Below are 7,467 nucleotides of genomic sequence, written 5' to 3'. Positions count from 1 at the left end.
ATATATCTATCTATCTATCTATCTATCTATCTATCTATCTCTCCTCGTTCATATCCCTTTGTCTCTGATTCTGGTTAATTATTTCTCCGTGTCATTTCCTGCGGCAATTCATTAGCGTTCACTCGCCATATTGAACAACCACATCTCTCTTATCTCAAAACAATTAATTTTAATATCTATTTAAACGCTAAAGTATTGTTCATACATACGCCTTCTCTCCCCCCCCCCCTCCAATAAGTGTTCCAACAATGTCGACTCATTACAATCGTAAAACACTCGAAGAATTCTATGCCACGATCCTATTAGCAATTGTAGTCTCAAAATTTATCTCCATTTGTACTTTTATCTCCAATGCTTACGATAATCTTCATATAGAAAAGCCAAAATTGTATATAAAATTTCAGTAAGAATTTTAAACATTGTGCTTAAATTCAACACGTATGAACGCTCGTATCACGTTCAGTGTTTATGCATTTTTGAAATTCATCGCGCTACGTATCTCGGCGTTAAAAGAAAATTTACGCTACCGATGCACTCAATAAGATGAAAAGCTCACTATTACGATTATCGATAAATACAGCTTCGTCGAGCTTGAAATAAATTGCCTTGCTCCATTGCCCCAAGCCGCCACTGCCTGAAAATCAAAACTGATAACGCACTCGCGGGAAAACGTACGGCTAAACTGCCATTATTAATCGGGGATATGCGATTGAAGGCGATAAGGACGTATAAACACGGCGAAGACGTTTTGGTAAGAAAATCAAAGCAGCGCGTACACGGCATCCAAGAAGATTAATAGCACGTCCCTATCCTCCTCCAAGCGACAATCGCGAAATTCCGAAGCCACGATACGACACGTCCAGTATTGGTCACTCCAAGTATTTTGTGCCCGCTGGAGGGTTAAAATCGCCGTAATAAGATGATAAAATTCGTGGTCGAGCGTGGCGAGCGTCTCGACGACTACAACGACGACCAAGACAACTATTAAGAAAAACAACAACAACAACAACAACGACGACGACGACGACGACGACGACGACGACGACGACGACGACAACAACAACAACAGTAACACACATACGATTGCACAAATTTTGCGGAGTCTTTCGAAGCAACGCCCGCAAAGTAGCACCAATCGGGGTTCCCTCGATCGTACTTTGCCCGAGTTCCATCGAGTAGTGACTCGCGACCGCTGTCACCGAGTCCACCGACACTCTCGGATAAAATGGCGGGCCAAGGGTCGTCCGGGAGCAAGATAAGCCGCACACTCGTCTCCCCAGCTCATCCACGATGAATTTAATAATAAACATCGTCGTCGTCGTCGTCGTCTGCGTCTGCCCCCCCCCCCTTGCCGCCCTGACCCTAACGCACCAATAATGGACAGTGTGCAAACCGTATGTGTTAAGCTCTGGGGAACGAAGGAAAAGTCCCCGGTTGACTGACCGGCCCCCATCGACGAGGAGACACATCCGATCATCCTGGCTGGCAATCGAATGAGATATCCGCCGAGTCGCGACTTTTCGGCAGTCGAGCCGTCATTTCGCTCGCCCTAAGTGTTTTCGATCATAACTGCATTTATTTAGAGCCGGAAGACAACTAATCGTCTTTGGTTCCAACTTTTCTACGGCAATTCGTTAAATGCGGCATCGCCTGTTTCGGCTCTTAGCTCTCTCTCTCTCTCTCTCTCTCTCTCTCTCTCTCTCTCTCTCTCTCTTTGTTGTTCCACTTGTCATTTCGCTCGATTTTTCTCCCGCCTTGCTCGTATTCGACTCGATGTGCTCGTACGATTGTCGAGATCCAACAAATACACGGGTAATTTGATATTGTTGGCAGCCGAGTCGACCGCCCTTGACGTTGTTAAGGCTCGAGGAACAATGACGAGGATTTTACACGAGTGCGCTCGACTTTGGCCGGTCGTCGTTGACCCTCGGAGTGCTCGATTACGTAAAAGTTAACGCACCGGCAGACGATTCGACACATCGTCGACAGCGTCAAAACACGCGAGCTCGTTCGCGCGAAATGTTTAAAAGTACAGGGGATATTTTAATGAAATTGCCGTTACTTAAATACAGAATAAAATACGATCAGAGCGATGAAAAAGTTCGCGTAATGTTACGAATCGCGCGATAATGAATATCGTCGACGTTGCACGATCAAAACATTATTTAAGATATTCCACACTATCTCGATGCTATCTCGATGCTATCTTCACGCTATCTCGATGCTATCTCGATGCTATCTCGCGGCTTGTTTCTATAGATTTTAGATTTTGGCCAAACAATAAATCTGCGATATGTTAAACTGGGCGTAAAAAGTCATTCATAAGTTTTCGAATGTAAACACGGAAGCTATCCTATCAAATCGTGTGTTAAGCAGTATTTAAGCACGTATGAACGCTTGAAACTAATTCGAAAATCAAACTAAGTAGTATATTGATGATCGCTGTGTGATTGATCGCTGCCAAACGATCAGTCAATAATAATAATATTAATAATAATATTAATAATAATAATAATAATAATAATAATAATAACAATAATAATAACAACAACAATAACAATAATAATAATAACAACAACAACAACAACAACAATAACAATAACAATAATGCTTATTGGGAATAAGGGAGATGAGTAGGTAAGCGCGCTATATGTCAAATCAAAGCAACGGTTTCGATGTTTATCAAGAGCTGCCGATTGGCTGCTGAAGGGCGGAAGGGTGGGAAGGGGGATAGGTAGGGCGCGTGTGCGTGTGCATTCGAAGAGCGATCGGTTGAATCGGAATGTAACAACGAGTATAAAAATCCAAGATTCCATATTGTCGTGGCTGCATTTGAGGGAAACAAATTGGTGGGATAGGGATAGGGATAGGGATAGGGATAGGGGATGGGTAGGGGTGGGTATAGGGAGCGAGAGAAAAAGTTGTTTTAGATATTGAGTGAGAAGAAAATTATCGGCTTGCTGAGCATGTATACCCGTGTTGAAGAATACAAGCTTCATTCTCGATCAATTCACATAACGCGCACTCACCTAAATTTACATGTGTATGAGTACGAGGTACGTACGATGCTTTAAGCGGCACACTAAGCGCACTAAAATGTATGAATAGAGCATCCCGTAATTCAATTGCCATGGCCAGTTGTATGTTAAATGTTTCCAACAACAACGAGTCAAATGATGTATTAGGAGTAAGCGGCGCCATTGATTTGACAATAACGTTGAGAATCTAGTGAAGGGGTATGCGTGCGTGTGCGTGTGCGTGTGCGTGTGCGTGTGCGTGAGAGAGAGAGAGAGAGAGAGAGAGAGAAACGAGGGAAAAGGAATAAATGGGCGTAAAGTGGAGATTGAAAGCGCGCGTTTTAGAGTAATTGCCGTAAGCGGCGAAAATGAAAAATTTCATCACTTTAGCCGTGGTCTGTGGCAGGCTTAGCGCACCGCGTTGGAGGTCCTTTTCGACCCCGTCAACTCACCTTGCTGGAGTCCAACCCCCTGAGGCAGGGCGGGGATGGATATATCGGGCGGGATGGGGGATGTGAGGGCGACCGCTCGAACCTGGCGATGGGGTGAACTGCTCGTAACTAGCCGTCGACTAGATCCTCGCTCTCACCTCGCGCACCATCCACACGTGACGACTCGCGATAATCCTCGGGGCGCCTCACTCTCTCTCTCTCTCTCTCTCTCTCTCTCTCTCTCTAACGCGATCGATCACCTGCACGCGCTAATTGCAAACGGCATCCTCGCCGGCGTTTCCCGGTTATGCGAGAGAGGCAGGAGATGCGAGTGGCCGCGACTTGGGCCGGCGCTCGACTACGACTGCTAAAGACTCGATCGCTCGCGCTCTCGGGCCTCCGTACGAAGGATTGAGCGCGGCCGATCGCCGCTCGCCGAGTCCGCCACACGCGCTTTTCCCCTCCCCCGGACTTTCCTTTCTCCGCGTAGCGGTCCCGGGAGTTTTCGGTCGGACGGTCGGTCGGTCGGTCGGTCGGTCGGTCGGTCGTCGGTCGGTCGTCGGTCGGTCGTCGGTTCGTCGGTTCGTCGGTTCGTCGGTCGGGCGTACGGGCGGGCAGGCGGGCGGGCGCGCGCGCGCGCGCGCGCGCGCCCAATATAGCGGTGGCTGCGGTGACTACGTCTGCAGTAATTACAGCAGCGACCGCGAGAGGGATGGAGGGAGGGAGGAGGATTAAAAAAGCTACAGGGGTTATTGCCAGCTGGGGGTTCGAGGCGCGGAGGATAACGCGACTTTACCTCTTTTTCACTCACCGAGTCGACAACGTCCAGCCTTTTAAGTATCCCCGGGTGTTGACGACGACGAAGATGCTGGTCGGTTGAGGAGTTGCGCTCTGCTGTAAAACGATTTCTCGACTAATGAGTAAGGATGGGCGGTGTGTAGCGGGTAGGAAAGGCGCTTTTTCAAAATTCCCCGGCACTTTGTCTCTGGAAAGACTCGTTCGTTGGCTTAGCTGATGCAGGGCGACATTACTTTCCAGAGCGGTTATCGGTTTATCGGGGGAAGAGATCTTTTATCGCGATGCGCGCAATCGTAAAAGAGAAATTAGTAAATGCGACTGGTAGTGTGCGCTTAACGGCCTCGGCATTATTCGGTTTACAAAATTCAAATTAACATTTATCAGCGTCAGGCTCCGTGAGCAAATCAAAGTGATATTAAAGTTGGTTATTTCACCAATGTTGCCTCGCAACTTTGTACCGGAACACGAGAAAGAAAAAACTATCGAATAAGCTGAAACAAGTTTGGATTGTCGCCTAAAAATTCTTATATCGTGATGCAAGATATTTAAATGGAAAATATTTACATGTTTTTATTACAGCTCGTCCATAAAGTTTTCTAGTGCATTTCTTTTTTCACGCAATTTCCAAGAAATTCCCACTTTATTATTTATGCCGATCGAGTAGACAAATTTATTTTACTTGGAGCTGCGCTCTGGAGAGTGGTGATGCAATTTTATTATCAACTATCTACTCTACATCTATTATCAATCGTAATGGTAGCTTAAATTTTCTTATTTTTTAACTATTTTTAAGCTCCCATATCGCGGGTCTTTAATACAAAATCGCCGAATGGATTCTCTCGAATTAGGATAAGGAGACAGCGGCGATGGCTTTGCAGTAAACATAAGCGCTCTAAAACTTTGTAATTTTATGGATTCTGTAAATTAAGAAAGAGAGTGATGCTCTTTAGCCGACATCCAGTAATATTCAATGTCAACATTTGATAATAAAAACTTTTTTCACTTGCAGCATGTGAGTGAAGAAGGCGGGCGAAAAGCACAATAAGAAGACGATTTTCATACAAAATAAGTTTTTACGTCTCTTGCCGTATCATTAGTTTGATATTTAATTTAATTTGATAGAAAATATGATGTCGAAGCCTAGGAAAAGCGTCTCCCCCAACATCCACCCAAACGATTATCAATTATTTATTAAGACTCGCCGATGATAATATCTCCATTTTACCATCAAAGCTTCACAGCCGTAACAAAGCAACGGAGACTAATTTTTAGCTTACGCTCTTTCATTTATTGTTTGATTAACGATACTCAGATCCTTGGATACTGAAAGGATCGAGGAGGCCGATTGTTAATCCGAGAGAGAAATGCGTTTTTTCCCTCAGTTTTTCGAAATGCTGCTCGGCATAGGCCAGTCGCCTACGTTGGTCGATCGTAGAAAGTCGAAGGCGCTAGGACCTCTTAACTCGACTATCGGACACCGTGAATGAGATGACTAAATCGCTCGACCGTCTCTTATTCGCCATACCTTTCATTTTCATGATTCGCACGCGCAAAGTACCAGCTAATCGCCTTAGAAAAATACTCCAAACGCCAGCACAAACCAGGCTGTTGCAAGTAGCACAATTGCGCGCTCGTTATCATTATCCTATATGGCGCAAGGTCTTTCTTTAACGTATCGTTCGCTTTTAGGTATTCGATATTTATCGTCCTTTAGATAATTAATTCGTTATAATTTGCTCGGTTAGGTGGCCTGACAAGTGTTGTGCAGATCAACTGAATTATATTAAGTAAGTCTTAATGGTGAAGCTAAGCTGTAGCTTTCACTCGGGCGCTTAAAGTTAGTCTTTGTTGCGCAATAAATTGAATTTAAAGGTTTTAATGTCGAATAGTTGCCTTTATTATTATTGCTGATGAAATAACATTTCAACTAATCCGTACAAACAAACTTTTGACCTGTAATGTCTTTTAGGATATATATCAAGATGTTGAATTTCTTAATATTAGTAACGATTGAGAGATAAAAGTTTTTGATTAGTCAAGGAACGATAATTATTAATGAAATATTGAAATTAGATGGAATTTCAGACACTCGAGCACTTAACTTTAACTAGTATTATTAGTTTTATAATATTTTTATAGAGTCGAATGGACGAAATATAACTCAATTAAAATGCTTAAATAATTGATCTTACGGTTGTGGCTATCACTCTTTTGTCAGAGAACGACGTTTGAAATCGCGAATTAATGACCAAAAATTCGCGAGAAATGAACGAGAAAAAAAAATAATAAAAGAGTTAATGATCTTTGTGATATAATAAGAAATTTGCCGTAGCATTAAAAACTAAATCTTTACTTTTTGAATTGTAATTGACTTGACATCAGTGCGAAGTTCAAATTTTATGACCGAATTAATCGACATTGGGGATGTCTCAAGATAAATCTGCTTTTAAACAATGTGAAAGCAATGAAATAATTCGATATTGTCTTCGAGTGGATTAGATAAAGGTGTTTTTTTTTTTTATTTTTTTTTTTATTTATTTATTTTTTTTTTTGTTTGTTTAATACTATTAAGTGTTTCCATATACATACATACATATATATATATTTTTTTAAAATATTGTTTCATAATGTTTAAGAAGGCATACCTTTTCATTCTACTCGAATTTCACCCCGAAGTTTGTTGCTTTTTTTCTATTCCTTTTTCCAAATTCAGCCCAGCTGAACAATAATAATACTTTTGCCAAAGATGTTGCATACAATGGATGAAACCGTGAGTCACTCTTACAAATAGTTTGAATTTTTTGTTTTGAAATAACATGTACAAAATATTTTACTCAACGGTTTACATTCTTTTACTTATGAGCACTCGCGTGTCGTTAGTTATCGTAGCTCCAAATACTAATATTTTCAAATGCCACTAGTAAGATTCGACAGAAAATTCCAAATAAAATCGCTAAAAGCGATGGTCTCTCTTTTTTTCTTTTCTTTTCTTTTCTTTTTTTTTTTTTTTTCTTTTTTTTCAAAGTGCACCTTTAAATTCCATAGTCATGGAACAAACGACAAAATACGCAACTATTAATTATTAAAGCATAATAAGCAGCCGTTTTCAATTACGAAAGCCGTCGTTTAAGCTATCGATTCTTAAATAGTGCTCATTACCAAATATTCGTCTTAATTATTTATTATTTATAGTCATAGTTGTTGTTGTTGTTGTTGTGCCG

At 42.0% G+C, this 7,467-nt stretch overlaps 1 protein-coding gene across 1 annotated transcript in view; it reads right to left on the bottom strand.

Annotated features, from left to right (window-relative positions):
• Ptr (patched domain-containing protein) overlaps positions 1 to 3,523 on the bottom strand; it is a 57,591-nt gene extending 54,068 nt beyond the window's left edge. Inside the window, 1 exon segment of the mRNA XM_011496312.1 lies at positions 3,470 to 3,523. The gene's annotated coding sequence lies outside the window, so the exon portion shown is untranslated.
• Positions 3,524 to 7,467: the final 3,944 nt, after the last annotated feature.

The sequence above is a fragment of the Ceratosolen solmsi genome, unplaced genomic scaffold (genome assembly GCF_000503995.2).
Source record: "Ceratosolen solmsi marchali unplaced genomic scaffold, CerSol_1.0 scaffold29, whole genome shotgun sequence".
Lineage (NCBI taxonomy): Eukaryota > Metazoa > Arthropoda > Insecta > Hymenoptera > Agaonidae > Ceratosolen > Ceratosolen solmsi.
Note: the sequence above shows the minus strand (reverse complement) of the source record. Positions and strands in the feature narration are given on the sequence as shown.